General features: G+C 40.6%; 1 protein-coding gene across 2 annotated transcripts in view; it reads left to right on the forward strand.

Moving 5' to 3' along the window:
- Positions 1-14,455, forward strand: part of PHF3 (PHD finger protein 3) — a 2,404,159-nt gene that overhangs the window by 197,445 nt on the left and 2,192,259 nt on the right. The window contains exon 2 of one of the 2 annotated variants that reach the window (XM_044063854.1): positions 5,641-5,715. The exons of the other annotated variant lie outside the window; for it this stretch is intronic. The gene's annotated coding sequence lies outside the window, so the exon portion shown is untranslated. The remainder of the gene's footprint in view (positions 1-5,640; positions 5,716-14,455) is intronic. 2 annotated transcript variants of the gene reach the window in all.

Genomic DNA, 14,455 nt, shown 5'->3' on the forward strand with positions numbered 1-14,455 from the left:
TGAGCTTGTCTATGATGCCAGAGTGGGGAATGGTGTCGAAGGCCTTGGCGAGATCCAGGTAGGCTGTGTTACATGCCAAAAGTGGTTAATGAGTTGTCCCATAACCAATATATTCACTTACCTACTTTTTTCCCTTCTCCTCAAAACTCCAGTGAAAGGATGCTGCACATCTTGAATGTACATAGACAAGTTAGATTCTACTTGGATAAGATCAAATCCATTAGAAAGTCTGAACAACTGTTTGTTTCCTTTCACTCCAGGGTGCTGGAAAAACCTGTTTGCAAACAGACTATTTCATCTTGGATCTCTAGGGCAATTTCTTTCTGCTGTGTGTCTCAGGGGAAAACTGATGTTTAGGGCAATTTATTTCTGCTATGTGTCTCAGGGGAAAACCCTTTCTTCCTCTGTTAAGGCCCATTCCACTAGAGCAGTAGCTTCGTCTGGGTCCTTCTTTAAAGGTCTGGACATTGCTTTTCTCCTGGAAGCAGTTACATGGTCTTCTGTCCATACATTCACAAAACACTACAAGCTGAACTCTGTCTCTCTATCCAGAGCAAGATTTGCTAGGTCAATTATACATGGCTTCATGGAGACTTCCTGTGCTCCTACCCCCCCTTTCCCACTCGAGCTATGGTATTCTCCCTCATGTTATGAATGCTGCAACATGGGAGTAGAAGGACATAGAATAGTTGTGTAAAATTTTATCATAACCGTAGAGATCCTTCTCTTCCATGTTGCAGTATTCTGTCCCACCTTCCTTCCCCTTTGGTTATGCTCTTCTTTGGATATTACCTGGTTGCCTCTTATCCTTTGACTGGTGTTCTGACTGGGGCATTCAGTTCTGAGGATGGTACGTACAGATGTCACTTTTATGGCCGACATTGGCGGTTTCTACGTGCAACATCTCATGTACCTAGCAGTAGCTTAAGTCTTTGGTATACTGGCCGGACGTTTGGGTTGCCTAGGTGGGGAATCCCTCATGTTATGAATACTGCAACATGGAAGAGAAGGACATCTATGGTTATGACAAGATTTTACACAACTACTCTATCTTGCAAGTCCCTACTTACACTTATCAAGGGTATCAGAACTTATCATAGTTTTGGGATGGATGGCTAGGCTTAAAAAGGCCCTTGTGGTCATTAGCCTAGTAAACACCTATGAACCTATATGCTTTTATCCCCCATTGCCATTAATCCCCAAACTGCTACAGAAAGCATTTCAGTTGAAGAGCGCAGTCATCCTCATGGTACCCTTTTGACCTTGACAGCTCTGGTTTCCCTTTCTCTGGCCTCATCTTGTTTATTCTCCTTGGATAGTGGATCCACGTCGAGACCTTCTGTCTCATCCGACAGAGATACGACATCCAGATATCAACAGCCTGAAGTTAACCGCATGGTTTCTTCAGTTCTAGTGATGGCTAGACAGTCCTTTCTTCCCCAGTTCGACAGTTTCTCTTATGTCCTGTTAGAAGTTTTCCACTAGAAATATTTGCAAGAGTAAATGGGAAAGATTTTCAGTCTGGGCCTTTCAGAGACATTTGTTCATTACTTCGCCCCAGTCTCATCAGTTTTTGATATTTGGCCTCCATTTTTAACAATGGTGTGAGTTACTCTACTGTCAAAAGTTCACTTAGTGGCCATTTCAAATTTTTATTTAGGAGAGAATCACCTTTCTCTGGCTTCCTCAAGATTATGCAGTGCCTTCCTCAAAGGTACCTTTCTTCTCAGGCCCCCAGTTAGAGATCCTACCCCTCCTTGTGGACCTGACAGGCTGTTACCCATCCTTCCTTCAAATCTTCTGCTAAGATAGATCTCAGTTTTCTGCCCTGGAAAATAATTTTTCTGATCGCTATTACCTCTGGTAGATGAGTATCTGAACTCCAAGTCCTTTCTGCAAGACCTCTATACTTGGTCTTTCATAAAGATAGAGTCTGTTTATACACAAACCCTTCCTTTCTACTGAAGGTAGCTTCAGAATCTAACTTGAATCAGGTCATCAGTTTACCTGTGTCCTTCCCTAATTTCTCAAACAAACTCATATGTGCTGCATCTTCTGGATGTACATAGGCAGCTGAGGTGTTAATTGCACAAAACACGGAATCTCAGAAAATCTCATCAGTTGTTTGTCTCTTTTTCCAAGTTCAAATTGGGTAAAGCAGTTTTCTAAAGTGACTAGCTAAATAGTTAAGTGATGTATCTTCTTTTGCATATAAAGAAAGACATTTAGCTTTACCAAAGCCCCCCAAAGCACAAGTACATTCCATGAGATCAGTAGCCACCTCGTCAGCCTTCTGGTCAAGAGCTTCCATTGATGATATGTGTGCAGCTACCACTATGTTCAGTGCTCATACTTGTATTGCTCATTATAAATTAGACGTATCTAGAAATAGGGCAGCATTTGGTTCCACTGTACTCCGAATATTTCCTTGAGGACCACCCAAGGTTCATCTAGTTGGGGACTCAGTCCCATCAGTTGAGGAATGAATGAAGATGACAACATCGGCTGCAAATGATGCATCTCTGTTGTCCATTTTCATCCTTCAACTCCTTACCCACCAACGCCCTTCCTTCTATCGTGGTGAGGTATAAGGTATGTCTTTTTTGGGAACTCATCTGTCCTCTGCTTTCAGCTCCAGCTTCTCTGTGTGTCTTTATCTTGTCTTCTCTTGTACTACAATGTCAGATGTATATATCACTGTGGGGATGTAAAATCTACTGAGGTAAACCAGGAGAGTAGGGCATTATGGGTAAAGGGAGGAGCTCAAGAGCTGGATCCATGAGTCTGGTAAAAGTGACCGAGTCAGATCCAATGTCTGATCCGAGACCCATCAGTTGAGGAAGAATGAAAATGGACAACACAGATGCTTCTTTATGATGAGTACATAACTTTTGTTTACGGACTAGTGACCTTTTAAAAGCCCTATCACTGTATTCAGTTTTCTACCAATTACTGAAACCACCAGGGTGATCTCTATCTGACTTGCAAGGCAGTCTCTGTCCCAGCCTTAATGGAAATGCTGCATATTTGCAAAACTAACTGCCCGAGGGTTAACCGCTCCAAATATCTAAACCTGATCTTTGACATGAATAGCTCATGCTTGACAGACAGATATGTGTCCCAGAGATTGCCCCTCCTCTGGAATAGACTTCTTATTCATATGAAGCAGAGCCATTTCCTGACCATCTTCAAGTGCTGTTTGGACCATTGGATGGGAAATCGCAAATTCAGTCCTGGGGTGGTACCATTGTCCCATGTGGATAGTGGCAGTCTTCAAAAATTGTCAAAACCCCGTTTGCTGACCCTTGTTGTCTTTCTCCTAGGGATACAAAATTGGGTAAAACTGGCTAGGCTTGTAAGGGCACTTGAGCTGTTAGCCTAGTAATTATGAATTTTATCTACACACACACACACACACACACACACACACACACACACACACACACACACACACACACACAATAACATATATTTTGCTGCCTGTGATGGAATCTGTGACCTACTTTACTCCTTGAAGACTTAGATGGATTTGTGTACTCATAGATATGCTTTACTGCAATGATTTGCTCCACACGTATGAAATATTCCTACAGTGTGGACTTTGAGGAAATACACATGATTTTATTAATGCATTTAAGAAATGTTTATGCTTTTAAGTAGAGTTGTTGTTGTTTGTCTTTTGGCTTCTTCCCGGTAAGGGGTCGCCACAGCGGAACTCCAGTCCGCTAATGAGTGGCAGTAGGTTTTTACGAAATGCCGAGGTGCCAGCTTGATGCTCAACCTTCAGCGAAGGCACGCCCATTTACGCACGCATGTCTTTCGAACGCTACCCAACCGCGGGGAGGACATGCAGACTCCACACAGAAGGCACTCCCAAGCCAAGCCGAGAATCGAACGGGAGAACCTCTTGCTGTGAGGTAACAACGCTACCGCCGTACCACCGCAGAAACCTATGCTTTTAAGTAGAGTAAGAAGTAAAAAAAAAAAATTCCAACTGAAAAAAAGCATGGGCTGTTAACAAATATTTGTTTTTGACATTCTCTCTTGATAGTTTGATGCACTAAAAACTGTTACAGATTTTTGTACAGGTTTCTTGTTTGTGTTTTTTTGTGCTGCTTTGGTTTATGCTTTAGTTTTATTTCTCAGTCAAAATGAATTTTCAGAAAAGATGTTGTTGAAGCTTTGTTAGCATTTAACTAAACAAATCTGGGTACTTTTCCGTTAAACCCCTACCACACGTCTTGCCATATTCATCGGAGACAAGTAAGACTCAAAGGTATGTGATAGACAGAGTTGTTGCTTCATTAAATGTTTTATCCAGCTTTTTAGGCAGCATCTGGTACTTCTGTCTTGCAAGCTATGTTTAGAGCTGTATATATACTGCATGCAGATCTTGGGGTATGTTTTAGTTTAGTTGGCTAGGCTAGGTTAGTCTTGGCATCATGCATCCCTCGTAGTTTTTCTTTTTATGTTTGACTGCAGCATCAGTTACTTTAGCAGCAAGTAAAATGGACGGTGAACTGTTGCTTATGTGCATGTGGCGAAAAAAAAAAAACGATTACCTTCGTAAACGAGATTTAAAACTTGTTTCGCAGCTGGTAGTACTTGTTCAGGAAACGGACGCATAATGTGCTTTCTCTATTCGTTTATTTGTTGACATTTTCTTACCGGAAAAGTCCGACTGGGCACACAAGTGCCCTTTGGAGAGAGAAGCTCCAAGGTGTCATAATTAATGTCATATTAACAATAACAAATTTTATAACACAGGTTAAGTGATTCTGTGTTTTAAGGTATAAGACAGGTGATGAAGGGTGTTAGCTGTCCCAGATGAGGAGCAGGAAAGGATGCAAAGCCAAGAGGGAGAGAGGAAGTATTTTTTTTGGTAATAGTTTGAAAAGATGGTGCCTAATAGGGTACTTCTCCGTTAAAAAGCTGGATAAAACATTTAACGAGTCAACAACTCTATCTGTCACGGACCTTTGTGCCTTCATTGTCTTCGACGAATACGGCGAGATGCGTGGTAGGGGTTTAACGGAAAAGTACCCAAATCTGTTACTTGTGGGAAGAAACCCCGTTGGATGAGGTAGAAAATAGGTAGCAGAGTAAAGTCATCATACAAATCATGTCTTTGGATGTGGCACTCCTAGGGATGGATTAAAGATGAGGAAAACACTTTATGATGAGAAAAAAATTATATTTGGGTTGAGTTGTCCTTTAAATAGAAAGAAAAGAATTATGTAGGCAAACAAAGGAATTCTAAATAAATTTTATCTAGAACAAGTATGAAATAAAATGGTTGGCTTAGAAAATAGAAGCTGAGCTTGAGAATTTTTAATTTTTATATTTTTGACTTACTTCAGAATGTGGAACTGTTTTTATGTAATTGTTATCTTTTAATCATAACTGCTGGTGAGTCTTTTGGTAGTGATTTCATTATCTTAACATTCTTGATTTTCATTCACAGGAAGAAGCATTCAGGTGCTACAACATAATGCATTTTGTATGGATTTATGTTACACTTTATTAAAGAAGGTGCATGCAGGCAGTGTTTTCAGAAACTGACATTAAACAACAGCCGATTCTAGTAGTAAAGAACAACTCAACTCATTTATTCTTTTTACAAAATATTTACTTTCTCAGGAATGTACTTAGAAATGCAGTGAAGAAGCATCACAACCAAGATATCAAGACCAAGCTGCTTCCTAGCAAGTTTAGGTATGATGCTTATGATGCTTCCATTATAATTTTTGATCATTCATTTAATTCTTGTTATCCAGGTAGATGTACAGGCAAAGATAAACCCATTTAATCTGTGATATGGGTGAGCATCAAGACCAAAATACAGTGCTGTGTTAGTCTCTCTTTTAGTTAGTGTGTGGCACACATTTTAAAGTAGCTCAAGTAACATGGTGATAGACCGACTGTAGTACAGTTAGAACATCTAGTAGGTTACATATTGCATATGCAGATGTCATAGGAAAACCTCATGCATGCATACATAGTGGTTGTGAAGACCGGGTTTTGATATATGTGCATAATCGTACATAATTATTGTTGATGTATATAGAATATGTGTAAATTAGTACTTGTATAGATTCTGACATTTTTACACTTTACTGTTGTATATAGGTAGTGCAAGTTTCATTTTTCTTGAAAAATGCCACCTTCAGTGAGGATCCCCCTTTCCTTCAGGTTTTATTGAAGCTTTGATCTGGATTGAAGAGGTCTGTCAGCAGGATTCTGTTAGGGCTGATAATTCCATTATCCAGATTGTTTGACGTGAAACTTTCCCAGGCTCATGACCTCATTCTGTGTTCTGCAGTGGCCTGCTCCTTTCTTCCTCATGCCATTTCTTTCCCATTGCAAAAGCTTCAAGATGCAAAAGAAAATGGCCTCAATCTGACATTTTATATTCATTGTCTTTTGATCAACTATTTCTTCTTCTTGTTAGCTAGTGATTCTAGTTTTATCTGTTTTCATCCCATTTTTCTGTGTTCCTTACTTAACGTTGACTCTTGAAACTAAACGTGCCTTTGTCAAAAAGATTTTCTTTCCACAAGCACACTAAGTGCCTTATATGTTTGGATGCCCTGCTTTTTCTATCAGCTTAGAGATAGATGATGATGATAATACAGGCAGCTTAGGTAGACTAGCACATCTCACAGCTAAGCTATGCTGTTCTCCGCTTTGACAAACTTTCTACCACCTTCTCTTCATTTGCTACTTAGCACAGTTGTAGACCGCATAGACCCGGTCTGACAAAACTCACAGAAGCCATACATTTGTTAGAGTGCTGGTCATTTTCCAAAGCAAGTGTTAAGTGACAAACCTTTGGATGTAACCTCCTTATCATATACAGTGCCAAATTACACAGTTTTTGAAACAGTGTGTTGTTTTTGCATTTTATTTTGTTTGTAAGAATGGCACCCTGACAATTTTTCTCAGTACTGAAAATCCATGCCAGGACATCATGAAAGACTAAACCCACAATAATTTGCCACCTAATTTAATGCATAAATTACTGTACTTCCCTGTTAAATGCACCCAAAGTAGTTTCATTCTTTCTAGAAAGGCAAGTTCTCAACTAGTTTTGCATTTTAAACACCTCATGTTGAAATTAACACAAAGCTGTAGTAGTTAAACCACAGTGTAATTACGACACAGCTTCCCTAAGAGTTGAATTATTTTGAAGTACCCATAATGCGTTGCAGCTGTTTGTAAATCTTTGCTTAGTACCTGTATGACATCATAGTGTAGGTGTGATTATACAGGAAAAATTATGTAAACAGTGAAACTAAAAAGTCAAACATTTTACTGTAATCTATATTTTTTGCTAAGTTATTTACAACTTTTATCATGAGAGATACAGCAGGAAAGGAAATTAATTGTAAAGCAAAGATGCTTCCTAACCTGAGCAGTGTACTTATTTTTTGGTACCAAAACTGTTGTAAGGATGAGCAGATCTGAAAACTCCTCATACGTTAAGATTAAGTTTTAAGAATTTAAGGAATGTGATTCAGATTTGAGTGTTAAACTTGATGCTCTTACAGTAGTTAAATCTGTTCCACTAATGAGACTTTGCCCCTTAATGTTCAGCTACTGGCTTCACTGGTTCATTTGTTTTCCTGTGCACCACTAGCGTTCATGAGATCTCATTTCGTGATAGTTCTCAATTGTGACTTCTTAGTTGGAGACTTCAGAATACTAGAAGCTAGATCTCTAGAAGTCAGCACATACAGTGTTTTAGATTTGGGTTCTCAGGAGTCATCATGAACACCTATTGTACAGTCAGCAGTCTCTCTGGTATCTGTACAGATATTTAAATAATAGAGATATAGTAATATGGTCATGCCTTTTCTAGTGGAGGCAAAAGTTCCTCAGATGTTAGCTCTAACATTGGTTATACAAGTGCATCACAATCAACATTCATCTAGCTGGTGGTGTTGTATCAACATCAGTATGCCCCACGCTAGGCTTTCAGGCACAAACACTACCCATCAATCCTTATATATATCTTCTCATTGAACTAATTAAACCATTGTTTGTTTTTCTTTCGGCTTTTCCCGGTTAGGGGTCGCCACAGCGGAACTCCGGTCCGCTAATGATTGGCAGCCGATTTTTATGGTGCCGAGGTGCCAGCCCGATGCCCAACCTTCAATGAAGGCACACCCATTCACGCATGTCTTTCGAACGCCACTCGACCACGGAGAGGACATGCAGACTCCACACAGAAGGCGCTCCAGCCGAGAATCGAACAGGAGAACCTCTTGCTGTGAGGCAACAATGTTACCGCTGCACCACAGTGGCTTTCTGAACTAATTAATCCATTAATTAACTAATAAAAAAATCTAAAAGGAGAAGTGCACGAGCTGTGTATAGACAACCAATATTCTTTAATGCAACCCCCCAAAAAAATCTATACATATATTGAAGGTTAGAAATAATGAAAATAATAGAAACTACACAGAAATAACATTATTAAGTGGGTGCAAACCTATTCGGACATATCAAAATAGTCCTAATGACTTTTTAAATTAACGTAGTGTACAGTTTTAGGACTATTTTTATATGTTTGAATAGGTTTGCACCCACTTAGTAATGTTATTTCTTTGTAGTTTATTTGTTTATATATAGGGATTAATGAGTAGTGTTTGTTTTTTCTGATGAAGTCCGATGTAGCTGGGACGAAAATGCAGTTATTAAGTTAAGTGTTTATTTTTTTTACTTGGTGTGTGCTGCTGAATAAATTTTGGATAACTTAGACCGTTCATCTGTGTCTTCTTTGCCTGGAAGCTCTCTGCATTACCATTTTTTAGTTGTTTTTGGTTACTCGAGGTTCAAGTGTATAGGTATTGTTTTCCTCTTTCCTTTTTTGGTTATGTAGTACTAGTGGAAGACATTTGTGTACAACAGGGTCAGAGTAATGCATCAGTATGCTAAGTATAGTTAAATGTCTAGTATGAGAAATTCTTTACATTGTACAGCTGATTCGAGTTGAGTTTTTTTCATGATATTCTTCCTGGATAGCCCTTTCACTTGTTGACATTCCCCAGTATACCACCATTTGAGCATGGTCAGATCCTGATACTGTGACCCCTATCTCCTGGAATGTAGACTGCATAGTTTGGCTTCATAAAGAGTGTGCTTTGTGAGTGGAGACCCTGAAGTTGTACATTATGCTCTGTGCTACATTCCAAAAGAAAAATGTTTTCAAGGTCCAACTGTTTATCCCACTAATGGAGAGCTCAGAACAGTGGACTAGATTGGAAAGTGAGTGTTTGTGCACTGTACCGTTTACTCAAAGGTGCTGAATTACTTTACCCAACTGCTTTGCTTTCTGAAGGATCTCTGAAAAATCCTGTCAGGGCCTAGGCTTCTACCTCAGCCACAGTCAGCAACCACATGGTCTGCATGGTCTGCAACCCTTCTGAAAGGGATGGTAAAGTTGCAGGTTATGACATTATGATTTACCATCACTGTTGGATTGATTTAACCATCTTCACCAAAGACTTCAAAACAGTCTTCCTGAACTCCCCTTTTAATGGTTTAAGATGATGAAATAAAAGAAGACAGTCCCTCTTGCTGTGGGGTATGATCTTATGTTGTCTTTTCCATCTGTTCCTCAACTTATGAATCTGTGATCTGAGTTGGCTCTGACTTTAACTCCTTTCAAGCTTTTGGATCTGGTGCTCAGGCTCCTCCCCTTACCCGTAATCTCTGGTGTTAACTGTAATATCTCAGATCTCTTTTGCTGCCACAAGCATAGGACAGATCTGTTGGTAACTTAGGAGATAAGTATTATAATTCTTGTTTTTTTTCCCATACTTTTTTAGCTCTTTAGAGACTTTACACACACAAACACACGCACACATATATATATATATATATATATATATATATATATATATATATGTATATATGTATATGTATATATATATATATATATATATATATATATATATAAAATTTAATCTTTCCAGTAGAATATTTTTTCTACACCTTGTCTTTTCCCATGAGCCTTTTTTCTTGTTCTTCATCTTGGACATTGAGCTCATTATAGTTTGCTGTTCTTCTCTTTCCAAAAGAGAAAAAAGAAAACAAAAAGCTTGCTATATATTTTTTTATTATATAGTTAATACTTTTTTTGGCTTCTTCTTTTATTTTTCTTGCTAATATTCCTTTAACAGGATGCCAGATAAACTGTCTGGTTTCAAAAAGTGTGTGGCTTGTTCTTACAAGCTGCCAACTCAGATGCAGATTATTTATTGCTTGGGCCATTCACATCTGCACTCATCCTGCTTCATCTGTGAAGCTTTTCAGCCACTGAGCCATAGTTGAAAGAAGGAACAAACTGATTTTGAAAGTGCTTCTCCCAGCCCACGCGAGAGAGGGCACTCCTTCTGGTATCGCAAAACCTTCTTCTTTACCCCAGAACAGTTACTGGATCTGTGATTAGGAGGCATGCCTGGTTAAAGGAACAAAATTTGCCTGACCATGTTAAAGCTAAATTGCTAGATGCACCTTTACAACATGATTCTCTGTTTGGTATTAAGGCAGAAGAGGTTTTAAAGAAAATGGATGACAAAGCTAAGTCTATGCAAACTGTTAAAGACTTCTTACAAGTGCAGCCACCCAGATTCAGTACACACTGACCTACAAAAAATTGGTCCTTTCCTGTATCAGACCGAGCTCAGAGGGGAAAATCCAGACGCCCTAAGGGTTCCAGATACCAGGCGCAAGACTCTTACAGGTCAAAGCAGTGGGGCGCATCCACCTCCAAATCTGGAGGAGATAAAGCGCAAACCTACAGAAAGCAATCCCAATGGCTTCCCTCTGCCTACACCAAGCACTTATCTTTTGGCAGCACCCATAGGGGGAAAATCTGCACTTTTTGCTCAAATTGGCAGTCAATAACCCAGGAGAAGTGGGTACTAAACATCGTATCACAGGGATACAGATTCCATTTCCACACTCTGCCAATGACAAATGGTTGGCCAGATCTGCCAAAAAATCAATGGGCGGAGGCACAGAAACAGGTTACGTTCCTCATGGATATGGGGCCATTCAAACAGTACCAGAACAGGAAAAAGGACAAGGTTTTTACTCAAGACTGTTCTTGGTACCCATAAAGGACAAGGCCTGGCGGCCAATACTGGATTTATCGATTTTGAACACATACCTGGACATTCCAAAATTCAGAATGCTCACTTTGCAGCAGCTTCTGCCCATGTTGGGCAAGAATGCTTGGTTGGTGACTTTAGACCTAAAATAGGCACACCTGCATGTCCCAATAAGACAGTCGTGCAGAAGATACCTCAGATTCAAGGCTGGCTTAATGCATTACCAATTCTCTGCACTGCCCTTTGGCTTATTTACTGCGCCCAGGGTCTTTACAAAGTTCCTGGCAACAGTAATTACATTTTGCAGACAAAGAAATATACAAATATATCCTACTTGGACGACTGTCTCATTCAAGCAGAGAACAAGGACACTCTTCTACGACACCTGACGTTTGTGAAAAGGCTTCTAACATGCCTAGGGCACATAAATGACAAGAAATCACAACTGGTACCCTCTCAAAAGATAACATTCCTGGGTGCAAGCTTGAATACAACTGCCCAGATGGCATACCTCATGCCAGACAAACAAAGGCAACTGACTACTTACTTCAAACTGATGGCAACAAAAACCCAGTCTTCTGCAAGACGAATTCTGCGGGCTCTGGGCTTCATGGCATCCTGCATCCTACTAATTCCATATGCAAGACTGCATATGAGGAAACTTCAATGGTATCTAAAAAGTTTATGGAGTCAGCATTCACACAGTCTGGAAACAGTGATTCCTCTCATTCCCTGCCTGCAACAGGAGTTTCTGTGGTGAGCAAAGGCCTGTCACAAAAACATGGGACGGCCCTTCACTCTACCCCCTGCCAGCCAAAACTTAACAGCAGACACATCAGATTATGCCTGGGGGGCCCACATGGCAGAAAGATGCATTCAGGGCATATGGGCACCAAAACAAATGCATCTACATATCAACCAAAAAGAGATGCTAGCTGTTCAAAATGCACTAACAGCCTTCAAGGACTTACTTCATCCAGGACAACTACTGATAAAGACGGACAACACCACAGTCATGTGGTATATAAACAAGCAAGGGGGGGGGGCACACACTCATACCCCCTTTGCAGATTAGCCATGTCACTGTGGGACACAGCTTTGACCTACCAAATACATCTTCAAGCTCAATTCCTGCCAGGAAAACAAAACACTCTGACAAACGATTTAAGCAGAAACCTTATGGATCCTCATGAGTGGAAATTAAATCCACAAGTCTTCAGCACGATCACATAGAAATGGGGGAGCCCAGACATAGATCTATTCACCTCTCCTCAAAATTATCAATTGAAAAGATTCTGCACAAGGACTTATCACAGACAATCCTGGAAAGTGGAAGCCCTATACTTCAGTTGGAAAAACCTATCAGTTTACGTCTTTCCTCCTCCGCCTCTTTTACCCAAGGTCCTCCTAAAAGTCAGACAAGAGAAGCCAAAGATGATATTAATTGCCCCGGACCGGCCCCGTCAATACTGATAACCCAATACTAAGGAACTTGTCTCAATACCTAGCTTGGACCTTGCCTCAAAGACCACAACTACTGTCCCAGCAAAACAATCGGATCCTGCACAATCAACTACAGACCCTGAACCTGGCAGCATGGCTAATCATGTAATCGTACAAACAACACCTCTCAGTAAAGCTGTGATGGATGTCATTTTGGAAGCCAGAAGGCCTAGTACTAGAAAATCCTATGCTGACAAATGGAAAAGATTCTGTGCTTGGAATCAAGCACAATGAACTGATACAGCAGAGCCACATATTCCTCGGATATTACAATACTTAACTGAGATGCTTGACAAAGGCCTATCTTTCTCATCAATCAAAATCCATGCCTCTGCCATTTCGGCTCATTACAATACAGAGCCACCAATCTTTTCTCACCCTTTACTAAAGCAGTATCTTAGAGGAGCCAAAAATTTAAGGCCTCCTAGAAGATCACCATTACCTGCATGGGACCTCAATTATGTGTTGGAAAAGCTCACCCTGCCTCCATTTGAACCAGTTGCTACTGCTGATTTAACGCTCTTATCATGGAAGACAACTCTGCTACTAGCAATTACTTCAGCAAGAAGAGTTTCAGAGCTACAAGCCGTCATGGCTGTAGAGCCTTTTATATTTCACCCAGACAGGGTGTCTCTGAGGACAAATCCTACTTTCATGCCTAAGGTGGTTTCCAATGTGGCTCTTAACCAAACAATTCATCTGCCAACTTCTTATCCAAATCCGCAGAACAAAGGGGAGAGAATTCTGCATTCCTTGGACGTACACAAACAGCTAAGATTCTACTTGAGCAGGACTAAAGCTCTAAGAAAAACTGAGCAATTACTAGTTCATAGGTTCATAGGTTCATACTAGGCTATCTGCCCTAGGGCATTTATAAGCCTAGCCAGAATGTGTTTGGCTTTCGCCACCCATTTTAAATTTATTTTGCTATGCCCTTTTTCGAGGTTAGTATACTGTGCCTCTGTCTAACAGTGACAGAAGTGATACCCGGGGTAAACCTACGATCTCCCATCCACTCATCAAGATTCTTCTTGAAGAGAGTCAATGAGGGACTCTGCCTAACCTGGACTGGGATTTTATTCCAGAGTGATGGGAGCCTCTGGGTTATGAATCTGTCCCTCCAGCATGTCCTATTTATTTCAGTGCTGAGGTTCAAGTCTCTCGAGCGTAGCTCGATGGGATTTGGATTTTCTGAGGTGCAGCATGTCCATTAATTCCGGGTTGGACATGGCTTTATACGTCAGGCACAGATCGCCTCTGAACAGGTGGTATGCCACTGAGTAGAGCTGGAGTTTCTTTAACCGGGCAGCATATGGCATCTGTTTGAGCCCTGTGATCATCTTGGTGAGGTACTTTTGGGGTCTTTCCAGTTACTGCAGGTGTCTGGTAAGGTACATCCCAAAAGGGGCATTATACTCAATTATGGGCCTGATGAGGGATGAGTAAAGAGGCACGATGACCTCCCCTGATCTAGATGTGAATCCCTTCATGATTAGGTGGGCTATATAAAATATTTTTCTAACCACTTTGGCTACGTGGTTGTCAAATGAGAGATTGCTATCAACTTGGGTCCCCAGGCCCCTAATTACTTCTTCTGTACTTAATGGATTACCACCTATGTGGTAATTTGTGGGCACTTTGTTTTTGCCAAAGGGGATGACTATACACTTTTTGGCATTTAGCTTGAGGCCATGGCTCTGGCACCAGTTGTCTGTTTCTATGAGGCTTTTTTGGAGGATGCTTGTGTTGGCTGGAGAGTCGATTATGGCGCCCAGTTTGCAGTCATCTGCAAACTTGGTCAGCCACAGTCCTTCCGTGTTGGCCTGTACCTC

Source organism: Protopterus annectens, chromosome 2.part2 (genome assembly GCF_019279795.1).
Source record: "Protopterus annectens isolate FY-2018-M chromosome 2.part2, PAN1.0, whole genome shotgun sequence".
Lineage (NCBI taxonomy): Eukaryota > Metazoa > Chordata > Ceratodontiformes > Protopteridae > Protopterus > Protopterus annectens.